The sequence below is a fragment of the Caretta caretta genome, chromosome 2, assembly GCF_965140235.1.
Source record: "Caretta caretta isolate rCarCar2 chromosome 2, rCarCar1.hap1, whole genome shotgun sequence".
NCBI lineage: Eukaryota > Metazoa > Chordata > Testudines > Cheloniidae > Caretta > Caretta caretta.
Window position 1 is genome coordinate 122,655,606 of NC_134207.1, and position 17,224 is coordinate 122,672,829.

Below are 17,224 nucleotides of genomic sequence, written 5' to 3' on the forward strand. Positions count from 1 at the left end.
TGTTCTTTTGTAGATCCCTACCCATAACATTGCCCTTGTTTTTTTAAGCCCATTTATCCCTACCCAGAGATTTTCAATAAGTTTGTCTCCTATTTCCATCTCAACCTCCAGGCAAGTGTATATATCTTTGATATACAAAGCAACACCTCCTCCCTTTTTTCCCTGCCTGTCCTTCCTGAGCAAGATGTTTCCCTCTATACTAATATGCCAATAATGTGTATTACCCCACCAAGTCTCTGTGATGCCAGCTATGTCATAGTTGTGATTATTCACTAGTATTTCTAGTTCTTCCTGTTTATTCCCTCTACTTCTTGCATTAATATACAGACATCTAAGATACTGATTTGATTTCACCTCTGTGGTCCCTCTTGTCTCTTTTGTCCCTGCTATAATTGCCCACACTCCCGCCAGATTACCCAGGTCTGTTTTTGATTTACCTCAGGGTCTTTGTTTCCTGCCACCATCACACCTAGTTTAAATCCTGACCCACTAGGTTGGCCAGAATGTATCCAAATAGGCTCTTCCCTGCCTCGATAAGTGGACCCCATCTCGGCTCAGTCTTTCTAGGAAGAGCATCCTGAGGTCAAGAAGGCCAAAACCCTCCTGGTGACATCATCTGCACAGCCATGCAATCATTCACCTCCAGGATGCCTCTGTCTCTGCCTAGGCCCCTTCGCTTGACCAGAAGGACTGAAGAGATGACCACCCTGCCCTCCCAGAGCCCGGTAGTCACTTCTGATCCACTCAGGCTCATACCTCACAGTATCACTAATGCCCATATGGATGAGTAGGATGGAGTAGTATCAGAGGGCCTTATGTTCCTTGACAATTCCTCTGTAACATCTTGTATATGGGTCCCTAGTAAGCAGCATACCTCCCAAGATGCCATGTCAGGCCTGCAGATGGGTTCTTGGGAGTGGTGGCTGCAGTCCTCCAGCCTTAAGGGTACAGAGCTTCTCCTCCACCACCTTTGGGGGCAAATCCTCATCTCTCGTTGCCAGGGCTGCATAATGGTTCTTCATTATTATGATTGGTCGATTGGGAGTAGGGGTGGAGCACAGCCTGCTGCCAGAAGTAACCAGGGGCTAGTATCCTCCCTGTGGCAGAGCCATATCTATCTCCCCCGGGGGCATGAAAGCAGTCCTCTAGCTGGATATCTTCCTCAGCCTTGGAGGTCTCCATATGAATATTTTTGATGAATTCCTCGTGCGCATAGATGCTCCTCAGCCTCGCCACCTCCTCCTGTAGCTCTTCCACCTGCTTCCTGAGAGACTCCACGAGCAGACACATTTCACACTGGATGCCACCCCCAGCCTGGCTTTTTGTGACTGGGCAATGCAGGCCACAGTCTCTGCAAATCCACAACAGGTGCGGAAGTATCCCTGGTCAGATTCTCTGTCTGGATTCAGGTGCAGGTGGAGGAGACAAGAGCAGCATTGGCACTGGCCATGCGGCCTTCCCTAATCATAATAGGTTTCCCTCCCACAAACTCCCTTTTGCTGTCCCCTAGATCACTTGGCCTCTGGCTTTTAAGTCCTTCTCCTCCTAAGTCAGCCCTATCCCCTCATTAATCACACACAGTGGGAGGGTGATCACAAGGATGATCCAGGGAACAAAGGCTCAAACAGTTCCCAAACTCCATCGCAACAGATACTGTAACTTTAACCTGAAGGAGAAAAAACCAAACAAGCTCACTCACCCCAAACTTAGCAACTGCACCTTGTTCAGCAGGGGGATCTCCTTTTCACCCTCTCGAATTCCCATGGTTGCTGTCTCCTGTTCATTTCACCTACATGCTGTAATAGGCATTTTATTAATATTTTAATTCTATTTTTCCAAAAGTAAATAAGCCAACTAGACCAGACACATATCAACAGTGACATAAAATAGCAATTAGCATCTCAATTAATTTAAAATAATTTATCCACCGGTAAACTAAGGATGGTGGGCAACTGTACCTATGTATGGGCTGATATAGCAAGCAAATAGGGATTTGGATATTACATGTAGATCTCACATGTACATTAATTTTAAAACCTAATGCAACATGGGTCTTATTAAAATAAAAGCAAATCACTAGACCATCAGCTCTCTATGATCAGCTGAACTGCTGCATTATACTTGCATGCAATATCCAGCAGCTTTGTCCAAGTTGTGGAAAACGGATCAGTTTTGCTTAGTGAATGTGACCGCCAAGCTTTCCCATTGTAATGTTTTCAATAGAAGCTCAAATCAGTTTGACAGGGTGGAGGGAAAGAGGTTGCTCTGACCCACTTCTCCATGTTGCACAGTAATTTGGCAATGCTGTGGTGTGTTGTGTGTGTGTGACAATATTGTTTATAGCACAGCTTCTCTTTTCTAATTTTTCCTTTCATTCTTGCTCACTGCTTTGTTTAAATAATCCACAGCTATTCTCATGGCTTCAGGAATGGGCTTAATGATCATGAAGGCTATTTCTCATACCCATTCAGCTGGTGGTGTCTTTGACAGAGGCCTTTTCTGCACTCTAAGAAGAAAATCTGCCTAAGGAAGCATTCTGCTTTTTTGGTCTCAGGTCCATTTCGGAAGTACAGTTTGAGTTTCTCTCTGATGCTTTTGCCCAAGAATCTCCTCATGACCTAGGAGAAACTTTTTGAAAGGTTAGACCCTCAATGGAACCTAAGGTAACTTAGAAGACGCTTTCAGCCAGTGCTCATGCTCCCTGCTACTTCTCTACATCACATCACTTAGTGTCCAGAAGAGAGATTTTGTGCTTTACAAGAAGAATGAACAGAATGACAATATGCCAAACAGGGAGAGTAGCACCATGATTGACCAGCAGACACAGACTGAAAGGAAGTCAGACAGAGGTGGCAACAGGAGAGACTGAGGGAGCCCCACATCAGAATATCCCATAGTGGCGACAGCACGTTCCTGAGAGGCGTGGGAGACTTCTCTTCAAATCCTCTCCCCTCCTCAGGCAGAGGGGGAAACTGAAACCAGGTCCTCTACATTCCAGCTGAGTGCTTTAAGCACGGGGCTCAAAGTTAAAGTGGGCACCATCACCCCCTCGCCTGCCCTGTGTTTTGTGGAGAGCGATGTATGTGCCTAACTCCTCCCTCATAAGAAATGACTTGGGTGTCTATGCTACCTTCTTCCAGTAGAGGGGGACCCAGTTGTGGATCGCTAGCAGAGTTAAGCACCGCCCTGCACCCTGGATTTAGGCACCTATCTTGACAAGAGCGGCAGGGCTTAGGACCCTCTCATCAGCAACTTCCATTGGCTAGTTTAGGCTTCACCTGGTATTCCGGCTATTGTAGATTGTATTCCAAGGTGCTTCTCTCTCTCCCCATTCAGTGCATAAGGTGCCTAGGGGCCTAATTCAGGCTTTGTGGATTCCAGTGTGGTTCCTGCGGTTTTCTAGACATTGCAACGCATAAGCCTCTTTGTGGATCCAGGCCTCCCTCCCTTGGAAAATCAGGGACTGACATGGGTGTGGCAGGGCAGGTGAGAAATGCACTTCTGTGCAAGCGCTACAGTAGTCCAGTCCCAGCAAATACAGACATTGAGAGATTTGTGACAAATTACTGCTAGAAGTAACCACGCTACCAGGTATCTGTACTGGAAGGAAGCAGACCACAAAAAAAAGAGGAGGGCTAAAAACTGAGAAAATTGAAAGAGATGATTAAGGGGAAAAAATTAAAAAGATGGCAGATCAAACTAAAAATAGCCCTTTTGACAGTTAAAGGAAATTCATTTGACAGGGTACCGTTTCTTTCTTCAAGAGTGGTTTGTTATGCAACAGATGATACTGAAACCAGCTCCTCTTATCTGAGCTGTCAGTTTAACTGACAAAAAGGAGCTTGTTTTAACATTACTGCAGCTCCAATAAGTTTAAACGTTTGTTTTTCAAGCATGTTTATTTCAGGGGGCAGCCCAGTAATTGAATGGACAAGAGATTAAGGTTCATGTTCTGCAAAACATTTGCTTTCATAAGCATTCCTTAAACTTTTATCTCTTTATTAAGATGTTAAGCCCCTATTCTCTATCCCTGTCAGACTCTCCCAGGAAGGGGACTGCTGTGACTGTAATGTGCAACAGAAAACTTGACACCCACAAGAAATTCGGTGTATGGAGAGTAGGAAACCACTCTGACCACTGAAGTCTGCTTTTCACCCATTAAGGCAGAATCACGTGAAATATAGATGAACCTTAAATGTAATATCCTTCTGGACACTGGTGAAAATGAAAGAATAGTCCAAGTCACTTTATTTTGTACTTGTGGAGGTTAGTCCCATTAGAACGCAGTACAAAATAGGTTTAATATGAACACAGTCACCTTGACAAGTCCATATTTTTTCCAGCCTTATCTTTGCTTATTTTAGTTGTAATTGTTGGAGAAGTGGGGGGGAGAGGATTGGATAGCTCAGGTGAATGATAATGGATATGCAGAAGCTTTCACCTCTAGGTCTAATGTAGACGGGATCAGAGGGGAAGGATAGGCTTTGAAAGACCCCATCTCTTGCTTTTTCCTCTTAAAAAGAGGGTTGTGGGGGATTAGGCTACTAAAAGGCCTGTCATCAACCCCCTTGTAAAGATGATTGAGGCAGCTCACCTTGATCTCCACTGAGGGTGAATTCCACAGCCATTCACCACTCTTCCCCTGGTCCGCACAGGCTGTGTCTTGCAAACCCTTCATAGAATCGTAGGACTGGAAGGGACCTCAAGAGGTCATCTAGTCCAGTCCCCTGCACTCATGGCAGGACTAAGTATTATCAGACCACCCCCGAAAGGCGTTTATCTTGCTCTTAAAAATCTCCAATGATGGAGATTCCACAACCTCCCTAGGCAATTTATTCCAGTGCTTAACTACCCTGACAGTTAGGAAGTTTTCCCTCACGTCCAACCTAAACCACCCATGGTGCAATTTAACCCTCAGAGACTAACAAGAACAATCTTTCTCCCTCTTCTTGTAACAACCTTTTGTGCACTTGAAAACTATTATGTCCCCTCTCAGTCTTCTCTTCGCCAGATTAAACAAACCCAGTTTTTTCAATCTTCCCTTGTAGGTCATGTTTTTTTAGACCTTTTTGTTGCTCTTCTCTGGACTTTCTCCAATTTGTCCACATCTATCCTGAAATCTAGCACTCAGAACTTGTCACAATACTCCAGTTGAGGCCTAAAGAATCCCTATTGATCACAGTTGTTGATGTATGCTGTAGAGGAGATGACTGGCTGTTTTTAAGATAGTTAGACCAATGCCCATTCAGGGATTTAAAGGTAAAGACCAGGACGTTGAAACAACTTTGAAAGTGGACAGAGAGCTGGAGTGCATTGCAGAAATCAAGTATGATCCGTTTCTATTGGTCAGCCATTCACTGAAGTTTCAAGTGACTTTCACTATTAGTCCCAGGTAGAGTGTGTTGTAGTAGTTCAGTGTGGAGAGATGAATCTCCATGGCTGAGAATGTATCTGAGAGGAAAGGGCACAGTTTCACTGCTAGTCAGTGATGAAAGAAGACATTTCTAGCCACTGTTGCTATTTGAGCATCCAGAGCTGTGATAATCCCTTAAGATTCCAAGATTGTGCATTCTTTTGGACACTAAAAGGCAGATAGTTACCTTCAGTGCACAAGAGCTCTCAGCTCACTAATTCCTCAGAATGTTTCCTTCTTTCTATGGCCACTCTCTTACCCGTATCACCTCTGTTGAGGCAGCTGTCTGTTATCTTTGTGCCAAAGCAGCCCAAGACAGCTGAGGGCGGGGGTGGGATCTGACTTGTAATCTTTAATTACATAATCATAGATTCTCAGCAAGATTCCTGCCTCATTCAGTACATAGGTGAATGCCGCACAGTGAACTATATAGGTCAGCCATATTTATTTATATACTTGCCATTCAATCAATCAGCGCACACCAAACAAGTTGTAAATTAGGCAGGGGTCCTGTAAACGTCTGCTTCATTCATTACTTTATTATCATGTACACCAAGGTCTCATATGATTTTCAACAGGTCACATTTGCTCTTGAAAGAGCTTGGTGCATACAAAAGCTTAATTTAGACAACCCACTGTGTAGCTAGGATGTGGCATTACAAGAACATGCAAGCTATATAGTTATCAATATTTTCCTATCTCCCATATCTTAAAACTGACTGGTTCAAACATCATCACATTTAGTAAAGTATTTTTATACTGGCCACAAGCCGCATACTGAGGGAATGTCTACACCACAAAATTAAGTCAACCTAATTTAGGTCAGCATATAGCTGCCATGGTAATTACATCACTTGTGCGTGTCTACACTTTGCTCCTCGTGTTGGCCATGTGTGTCCTCACCAGGAGTGCTTGTATCGATTGCACTGTTGTTTGAAGGGCTAAAACAGGCTTATAATGGTAAGCAAGACTCAACTTTAAGGTTCAGTTACTGCTACCCCATAATAAGACTACTCAGGAACCTTTTTCCTACATTAAAACCTGTATTAATGGCACAGCAGCACCACTATAGTGAAGGTTGCATCCTGACTTCTGTGGACAGGTTGATCTTTTTAAGTCCTGTAAAATTGACATGCATAATTAGATTCCTTTGAAATTTCGTTTCCCTCCAGAGGGTACTGTGTAGGGGTATTGAACCAAATTTGGGGTCATTTGAGCTAACGGTTGCAAAGATATAAGCCCTGACAAAACTAGCCATTTTCAAAAAGAGATAATGTGGGTCAAAATGGTCTCAATTTGTGAAGTTTTACCGAAGGTAGTGCATGACACCCATTAAAGCTTTTAGGGACCCAAACTGAGAATAGTATTTAAGAAAATGTACATTTTAAAAAACTTTTTATTAAGGCAAAGCTACAATAAAACACTAATTTACTACATCGTACATTACTTATTCAGGATCAGATTAATATTCAAAGAACCTGGCTAAAGATTCTGGCTTGCTGGCTGGGAAGCCCTCGTCCTCTGATTATGCTTAAAAGGGTAACCAAATTTCTAAATACCTATCCTCTTTTTGGCTTTTCTCTTGTGTGTGGACTTGGTGTGAAAGCTTTTGCGTTATGAGGACAGTCCATATTTTACTATACCACAATTACACAGAACTCACATTTTTCCAGTAATATGAAATACAAAGTCTTGCTAACTAACAATAAAAATAAATTAATTTATTGTTCTGTTTAAAATGCAGATCTTTTACTAGAGCATTAAGTAACCAGGTCAGGGGATCCCTAGGAAGCTGACATAAGATGAATCTCTAATAATTTCCTCCCAAAACGGTCTAATTCCTGGACACAACTACCACATGTGCAAGTATGTTCCCCTTTCCACCCATCCGTTCCAACACAGCATCCCCCCAGTAGCAAAAAATATGATGGATCTTAACTGGAGTTAAATGCCATCTATACAGTAATTTCCCCTAGAGAGAGAGAGAGTCATCAAGATCAATTTCTTTGTCCAAATCTGTCTGCTATCTTTTCATATGAGTTGTTTTCTTATCTTTTTCTTCAATCAAATTGTCTACATCTTAGAAATTAAATCTTTTCTCCTCAAATGTGGTTAAAGGTCTAGATAGACCTGCTTTCTATCCAGATTTCACAATGAAGTGTTTGACCTATACATATTGAAAATATGGAACCTTTATATTATTACATATTTCTTGACATGATTTCAAATTAGGATCCAGAAACAGCTGTCCAAATCAAGTAACCTCATCTCTTACCCATGATAAATAGTTACCCACGATACAGTACTGCCTTTGGATAAATTCCTGATTATTAATGAAAGTAGTTAAGGGAGAGGGCCTTGGCAACAGGAATTCAAAAAAAATTGTCCGAAGTGGTTCTGGATGAATGGATGATTTTTATTTATTTTTTTTGGTGACCTAAATGTCTTTTTAACCCAACTATTACTATGAATAACTATATTTGGGCACCAGGATTGTTCGAGTTTTATCCAGTTTGCATGGTCTATTGTTATCCTAGTTGATTACAGCTTAATCATAGAACCATAGAATATCAGGGTTGGAAGAGACCTCAGGAGGCCATCTAGTCCAACCCTCTGCTCAAAACAGGACCAATCCCCAACTAAATCATCCCAGCCAGGGCTTCGTCAAGCCTGACCTTAAAAATATCTAAGGAAGGAGATTCCACCACCTCCCTAGGTAACACATTCCAGTGTTTCACCACGCTCCTAGTGAAAAAGTTTTTCCTAATATCCAACCTAAACCTCCTCCACTGCAACTTGAGACCATTACTCCTTGTTCTGTCATCAGCTACCACTGAGAACAATCTAGATCCATCCTCTTTGGAACCCCCTTTCAGGTAGTTGAAAGCAGCTATCAAATCCCTCCTCATTCTTCTCTTCCGCAGACTAAACAATCCCAGTTCCCTCAGCCTCTCCTCATAAATTATGTGTTCCAGTCCCCTAATCATTTTTGTTGCCCTCCGCTGGACTCTTCCCAATTTTTCCACATCCTTCTTGTGGTATGGGGCCCAAAACTGGACATAGTACTCCAGATGAGGCCTCACCAATGTCAAATAGAGGGGAACGATCACATCCCTCGATCTGCTGGCAATGCCCCTACATATACATCCCAAAATGCCATTGGCCTTCTTGGCAACAAGGGCACACTGTTGACTCATATCCAGCTTCTCGTCCACTGTAACCCCTAGGTCCTTTTCTGCAGAACTGCTGCCGATCCATTCGGTCCCTACTCTGTAGCAGTGCATGGGATTCTTTCGTCCTAAGTGCAGGACTCTGCACTTGTCCTTGTTGAACTTCATCAGATTTCTTTTGGCCCAATCCTCTAATTTGTCTAGGTCCCTTTGTAATGAGCCAACTCCTTTCATAACTTATTAACAGTCATCCACAGGATTCCATCCAACACTAATAAAGGACAAACAGGTAAGAAAATAAGAAGAAAAAAGGTTGCCCATGCCACCTTCCCTCTACTCTTTTCAAGCAATGACTTAATATCCACATACTCACACTGGCCCTTAGCAGTTTTTGATTCAGGAGATTCTAGATCTTGACATACATTCACACTCTTAGCCAACTCCCCAGAAAGAATACCACACGTGTACAATTTAACAACCACTTCACAGACTTTTACAACTGCCATACACTTACTCAGAGGACAGTCTCTCAACCTTAGGTGTGCATTTCCTGGTTTTTAGAAGTTTGAGTTTTGCTAAACTCAATGTTCTGCAAGGGGACAACCTATCACCAAGCAACCTTAACACTGTTTTTTGTCACTGAATCTTACATACAACCTGTGAGAACACTCCTGTATCAGTCTTACTCCGGATCACCAAATCAAGTATCTGATGTAATATTTTTTGTTTTCTGTTAGAACAAATCATCGGAGAGAAGATAAGTAAAAGGCATGATGCTTCAGGTAATTGTATTTGTGAGTTTGCTGTCGGATATCCAGGCTGTATAATGATAAAGATACCAAAGACCAGGCACAGACCCTCCTGGCACAGTTAACATGATTAAAGTTTGTGAAACTCTGTAGAGCCACTTGCTTTTTAGGGTGCTGGAGTACTGGCAGCACAAACACAGTATATGCTGTGTGGTTCTTGAAAGCGTTAAAGAAATCAAAAGTGAAAGTGAAATAAACTGATGGAAGCCCTGAGATTTGTACTGTGTGTGGAGAAGATTTAATAAAAAAAAGTTCCCCGAAATAACTCAAATTTCTTACCATTCCACAAAGAAAGAAAGATTGACTCTGCTCTAGAAAATAGACACACCTGCCATTAACAATACAGACCACAGGATGGCGCTGTTTCTTTTATTTTTCTGTAGGTCAAAATAAATGAAGGAAAAAAACTTAGTCATATGACAGGTTTCAGAGTAGCAGCCGTGTTAGTCTGTATCTGCAAAAAGAAAAGGAGTACTTGTGGCACCTTAGAGACTAACCAATTTATTTGAGCGTAAACTTTCGTGAGCGTAAATCCATCCTCATCATCGTATCCACTCATTATACTCCACACCTGAACATAGCCATTATATAACAACATACCCTTATGTCTCTATGTCTGTACTTTGACCAGTTAACCTTTTACCCCTAATCGGGGATATTGCAAATTATGTATTCCTTATGCCATCCGATCCTAAACCGAACTTTGCACCCCTGGATAATCTGATAATCTGTACCTTATTCCCTGACAACCAGAAACTTCTACGCTTAAACTCTGTAGCTCACGAAAGCTTATACTCAAATAAATTTGTTAGTCTCCAAGGTGCCACAAGTCCTCCTGTTCTTTTTATTCATATGAATGAATTTTTGTTTGTATTACACTAGCAATACAACTGCAGACAATACCTGATGTGAAAAGCTCAGTATCACAGTACAAAATGTCTGCCAGAAATAAAATGTTTGGGTACCTATAGCCATTGTTTATGTGCACACAATTTCCCATGCACTCTGGTCCCAAACCAATGCCCACTGAAGTAAATAGGGGTCTGCTCATTGACTGCCACGGGTACTGGCTCTGGTAGTTGTGAATGCAAAAGAAAGAACAAATACCTTCTGGTGGGTTTTACTTGTTTCCAGCTCAGAGATGGAGAATACAGGGAAGATGGAACAAAATGAAGAGCCGAAGTAGCTTGTGTGATTAACTCTTGAAAAAGCACACAGCATCTAGCACACTAAAGGCAGCTAAAAATCCATATTTTCCTAATATAACTTTTCCATGTAAGCAGTCTAGGATGTAACGTGCTCACCAATGGGAGGGAAAGTGGTTTACGCAACTGTGTGGGAGAAGATTTCTATGTTATGCTGTGGTCTATCTTATGAACAAAAGGTTGAGAACACCTGCCTTAGGACCTTAGGCCCCAGTACTGCAATGAGCTCCATCCAGGCAAAATCAAGGCTGTATATCTGTAAGGAGCTCATTCCTGAATTGGGGCCAGAGATTTTGAAAAAAAATCAAAGACTCTGAAGATCCAAACTGATTCTAGATATCTTTGAACAAGTGTCAAAATATCACATTACATTTTATATTCAGCTTATTTTGAAATACTAGGCTTATATATAAAGTGCTAAGTATTTTTTTAAAAGACCTTAAATATGGAATTGGCACTATCAAGTTTGAGACTTTTACTGTGAAAATACTTTCCCCTAACATTGGTACAATAGCAGGGTGCTGGTAAGAAATGGGACACAGTTTCTCAGCTTTCAAAAGTAGAAAAATGTATACATGTTTCCTTTTGTCACTTTTGAAAGGGAAAAACATATGCTTTCAGCCTAAAATAACTCATTTTCAGATTCAGGAAAACAGAAACAAGAATGGATGAAAATGTTTTAACACCTGCTAAATAGTCAATAACAACAGTTCTGAAGAAGGTCAACACGAGAGTGGAAAATTGTGGTGGTAAAGATGTTATTGAGGTTGCAGTTGGGGTTGCACAGTTAAAGTTCAATTATATATGAATTATAGGAATAAGATTTCTGAAGGGACATGCTGAGAACTGAAATCCAAAGCCCACTGAAGTCTATGGAAATACTCTTATTGCCTTCAACGGGTTTTGGATCACTCCCTAAACCAAGATATTCCATAGTCTAGGATTTGGATTCATGATCTGAGCAGATTCCTCTCCCTACAAAGATCTATTGGGGAAAGAGAATGTGTTTTTTGTTGCTCAGGAGAAGGTGGAAGAACTTAGCTTTGGAAAGTGGGTGGGCAGAAAAATACAACAAAAATAAGGTGTCTAAGGATGATTCTATTTTTTTTTTTTTTTAAGAAATGAAGTGTGTACGTGTAACATCCCAAAGCAAAGATACAGTATTAATAAAAACTTGTGATTGTTACTTCCTTTGCCGAGGCAGTATCCAGTGTGATTATATTTATTTTTCGCTAGAACAGAAAGTTGACTGAGACATAACCGATTACTTGGTTCCAAAACTCAATTTACATCCTACTCTACAAGACTGGATCTTTTAAAATCTGTTAAAAAAAACAAAAACAAAACAAAAACAAAAAACCACACAGAAAAGCACAAGAAAACACCACCCCCAAAGCAAATTAATTCTTCTGCTGGTACTAGTCACTTGTTCATAACTAAGATTAAGTTTTAGTCATGGGTATTTTTAGTAAAGGTCATGGACAGGGTCATGGGCAGTAAACAAAAATTCCAGGCCCATGACCTGTCCATGACTTGCACTATATACCCCGACTAAATCTTGGGGAGGGGGAAAGCCTGGAGGTGCTGTGGGTGATCGTGGGGGGTAGGGGGGTGGCACTCAGCCCAGGACCCCCACTGGTGCTGGGGCGCAGGGGCTGGCAGGCTCCCTACCCAGTTCTGCGCATCCCTGGAAGCTGCAACATCCCTCAGCTCCTAGGTGGAGGCGCAGCCAGGCAGCTCTGTGTGCTGCCTCCTCCCTGAAGACCAGCTTCACAGCTCCCATTGGCCAGGAACCACAGCCAGTGGGAGCTGCAGGGGCTGTGCCTGAAAGCAGAGGCAATGCACAGAGCTCCCTGGCCATGCCTCCCCCTAGGAGCCGAGAGATGTCACCGCTCCCAGGGAACCGCCTCCACCTCCCCCTCCCCCCCCGAAGTAAGCACTACCCAGAGCCCTCACCCCCTCCTGTGCCCCAACCCCCAGCTCTGAGCCCCCCACCCAAACTCCTGCTGCTGCTGGGGGGCGGTGGTCCACGACTGCCCCAGCAGTAGCCGGTGCAGCTGGCTGAGGGGCCGCCCGAGCTGCTCAGGTGGCCCTCGGGCCAGCCACATCAGCCACTGCAGAATTCACAGAGGTGATAGTGTGTGACTTCCATGACAAACTCGCAGCCTTTTTATAATTATTAATCTTAGAGATTCCAGTTATAAGAAGAGAAAAAAAATGTCTCAGTGTAAATGTTAGTCATGTTGACCTTAGGAGGGTAGTGTTCCGGCTAGAAAAAACTAAGATGCATCTTCAACCTCAGTTCTGCAAATGGATCCACATGGACAGACCTCTGCAGCTGTATGGAACCCCATAGACTTCAATGAGGCTCTGAATGGATGGAGAACTCTCTCCAGTTGCAGGATCAGCACCTACTGCCCTGGCTATACTAGATAGTTTTAGCTATGCTGGTGAAAACTTCCAGTATGAACGAACTGCACTGGTATAAAATACTGACAAGACCTTTCCCAGTAAGTTGGTCTGGTATTTGCCCTATTTTGCACTTTTGTAGTGCCTACAATAGAGTTACATTGGGTCAAAGTGTTTAAGTGAGTTAGGCTCCTGAGCGCCTACATCACTTTTGAAAATGGGATTTAGGCACTTTTGAAACTTTTACTCCAAGTCTAGACAAGCCCTAAGATGCCTATAGGCTAGTGGTACTCACCCTTCCACAGCTGGAAAGTCACCTTTTATGCAGACAGCCACCAAATATTTTTAAATAGCTGGAACAGTTTGTAGTACCATAAAAGATTATTTTATGCTAAAGCACTATCTTTAAAGCTAAAAGATCACAGAAGTTTCCACTCACCTTACTTAGCTTCTAGAACAAATATAGAGTCAGCCCATCTAGGGTGTGCATGTGGGGGGGTGGGTGTCTATTTTTTAAATTGCCATTTTCCCTAAGACATGCTCGTGGGGGAGAGGGGGAATTTGCTTTATGCCTTGTTCAGACATACAAAGAGTCTGATATGCAGCTCTACGAAGAGTGGAAGACTGAGGTCATGTCTATACTACAAACTTTGATTGATGCATGTTCTGTCAGCATAAAACCGCTGTAGTTAGTAAATTGCTTGTGTGCGTGTGTTCTCACTAAGAGTGCTCGTGTTGCTGTGCAGGGCGATGCACCATGGGGAGGTATCCCAGTGTGCAACCCACAGCCATCCAGCGCACTCTCTTTTGGGAAGTTTTGGCAATGCATGGTGGAACAGAAAGGAGTCACACAGGGTGACTAGGAGTATGGGGTCAGCTTCCCAGCAACTGTCTCCATCCCATAATATCAACACCCCACAATTTTCACACCTTTTAAAAAAAAATCCCACAAATCCACACAGCCCTCCTAGCTGTCTGTCATCTCTGGACAGACACACAGGGGGCTGGAACAATTTGTGCAGCGGGGGTGCTAAGAGCCACTAAAACAAACTGTAAACCCTGTATATAATTGAAACCACTTCCAGCCAGGGGTTGCGGCAGCACCTGCCACACCCGCAGTTCTAGTACCTGAGCAGATGCATGGAGCTGCACAGCTCTGCACTATTGTCAGAAGAATTGCAAGGAGAGGACGCACAATGCTCTGATATATGCAGAGTTGTGAGAACATGACTATTTCTTGGAGGACAGATTGCTGTGGGACGCTGTCTTTAGTCTTGATAGGTCAAGACATCCATATTTTTACCTTACTTGCTGTATTATACTTATCCACCCTAGACTATTGTGTGTGTTGATTCAGGGATCTCCGGGACATTCTTTATTCAATCTTTCTTAGGTGGCTGCTGAAAAAAATCAAATTTTGTTTGACAGCCCTGGATATGAAATGTCTTGTGGGAAGCAATGCATTATTCTCTCCTAAACTAAAATGGTAAATTCTCATTCCCTGATGTTATTTGCTAATAAGACAGTTATCAAAGACTTGTCTTGCGGGTCTCTGTGATTCCAGGCATACATTTTAAGGGACCAGAGTCTCAAGATCACAAAGCATTGGCATGCCTGGGATTAGAAGCAAGAATTCCCAGTCCTATACTCAATCAACCAGACCAAGTACTTTTATAAATAATGCAAAGAAATTAGAAGGCTATTAATACAAATGGGCAATTAACACTATTTTATATCAAATTAAAGTTTAATGTATTTCCCTCTTGACTTAGACCACTCTTTTTTCCCCTTTATTAATCTTTAAATCCCCCACTCCTACCTTTCCAGTTCCTGAGCCCAGATCTCTCCTCTTTTACTCTGTCTTCTTTGGGTTTCTGTTCTTCAGGGATTTCAAGCTACAGAATTGCCAACCCTAAATATTCAAAATACATGAGATTATCTTAAAATACAGTAACAACTTTAGGGGCTTTTTATCTGCCTTCTGGTGTTTGAGCCTTCAGGAGTCCATTTACCAGCTTTTCTTGGCAATCAGCAGGGCTAGAACTTAGTTTTTAATAAATGAAAGATTCTCACATAGTTAGTTACACAGTTCTAGGAGCTCTGGGTTATCAGCAAAACACCAAATGTTGCCGGGCCCATGGTCAAATCGTGAGAGTTGGGAGCAATAAGTTTATGCAGTCATTTATGCCCTTGTTTCTTTTTCTTCCATTTAATTTTTTCCTCTATCTCCTGACACCTGGACCAATCCATATGCTACAGGCTGCAGTCCAACTGCTTAAGATATTATCTCACCAACTTGATATATATTCTGCTAACTGTATTTTTCACTCCATGCATCTGATGAAGTGGGTTTTAGCCCACGAAAGCTTATGCCCAAATAAATTTGTTAGTCTCTAAGGTGCCACAAGGACTACTCACTGTTTTTGTTCTCACCCACTTTGAGTCTCATGCAGATGTCAGAGAGGATTTATGTTGGCAGTACTGCCTATCAGGCTGCACCATCCCTTTGTCCCAGGGTCTGCATCAGTATCTCACTACTCAATCTCTCTCCCTCCTGTTTACTATTTTATTCCACTCAGCCTTCACTTTTAAGGGGACAGGGCACTGGCTAATTGTGTGGCTATAATTCAGTGGTTCTTAAACTTTTGTACCAGTGACCCCTTTCACACAGCAAGCTTCTGAGTGCAACCCTCCCTTATAAATTAAAAACACTTTTTTATATATTTAACACCATTATAAATGCTGGAGGCAAAGCTGGGGTTGGGGTGGACGCTGACAGCTTGTGACCCCCCACATAATAACCTTGTGACCCCCTGAGGGGTCACGACCCCAGTTTCAGAACCCGTGCTGTCATTGGTTGTGCCTTTGTCTCACTTATCTGTTCCCCTGCTCTGCTTAGAAATCCAAAGCAGTGGCTTTTCTTAACCTTTCAGATTACTGTACCCCTTTCAGGAGTGTGATTGGTCTTGCGTACCCCCAAGTTTCACTTCACTTAAAAACTACTTGCTTGCAAAATCAGACATAAGAATACAAAGTAGTTACAGCACACTGTTACTGAAAAATCACTTACTTTCTTTTTTTCACCATATAGGTATAAAGTAAACCAATTGGAATATAAATATTGTACTTACATGTCAATGTATAATATATAGAGCGGTATAAATAAGTCACTGTATGAAATTTTAGTTTGTATTGACTCGCTGGTGCTTTTTATGTAGCATGTTGCAAAACTAAGCAAATATCTAAATGAGTTGCTGTACCCCCTGAAAGACCTCTGCGTACCCCTAGGGCAGGGGTGGCCAACCTGAGCCTGAGAAGGAGCCAGAATTTACCAATGTACATTGCCAAAGGGCCACAGTAATACGTTAGCAGCCCCTCATCAGCTCCTGCCCACCGGCAGCCGTGCCAATCAGGGCTTCCCCCTCCCTCCCCGCACCTCCCGATCGGCTCTTTCATGGCATGGCATGCAGGAGGCTCTGAGGGGCAGCAAGGGGGCAGGGCCTGTGGCAGAGCCAGGGGTTGAGCAGCGAGCACCCCCCTGGCACATTGGAAAGTTGGCGCCTGTAGCTCCAGCCCCAGAGTCAGTGCCTATTACAAGGAGCCGCATATTAACTTCTGAAGAGCCGCATGTGGCTCCGGAGCCACAGGGTGGCCACCCCTGCCCTAGGGGTACATGTACCCCTGGTTGAGACCCCACTGCCCCCAAAAGATACTGTTTAAATGTGCAAAACAGTAGGGGCTGGAGCTGGGGGTAAAAACAGGGAATTAATTGCTGCCGGCTCTGAGGCCTGCCATGTTGTCATGTCCTGTCCAGCCCCCCCCAATAGTTACTGCTGAGAAAATAAAGGAACATCCCCACCTACTTGGCATAAATATCACTACACAGCAACAGCCCCAAAACGCTGCACACATATTAGAGAGCGAAAGTATAAATATCAATTCAGGCGGCGCTACACCCTAATTAAGCAGCCGGGTTACAGCCACGTGTGTCCCAATTACTGGGTCGCAGCACATTGCACGGGTAGGGTGCTGTTTGACTCCTGCTTTCCCGGGGAGATTAACAACGTCCCCCGCCCGCCCGCCCGCCCGATCTCAGGTTGCCTGGTCTCCCCCTCACTACCCACCCTTTGGCCTCCGCAGCGAGCTCCCCGGCTGCAGAGCCGCGCGTCGCCGGCACCTCGCCCAGGCCACGAAGCCAGCGTGGTGTGAAGCGAAACT

At 43.2% G+C, this 17,224-nt stretch overlaps 1 long non-coding RNA gene across 1 annotated transcript in view; it reads right to left on the minus strand.

The window, feature by feature from the left end:
- The window catches only part of LOC125632073 (uncharacterized), a 38,155-nt gene extending 20,940 nt beyond the window's left edge, over positions 1–17,215 (minus strand). Inside the window, exons 1-3 of the long non-coding RNA XR_012667047.1 lie at positions 17,131–17,215; positions 14,826–14,918; positions 1,700–1,796 (exon numbers count right to left, since the gene is read on the minus strand). This is a non-coding gene — a long non-coding RNA (uncharacterized LOC125632073). The remainder of the gene's footprint in view (positions 1–1,699; positions 1,797–14,825; positions 14,919–17,130) is intronic.
- Positions 17,216–17,224: the final 9 nt, after the last annotated feature.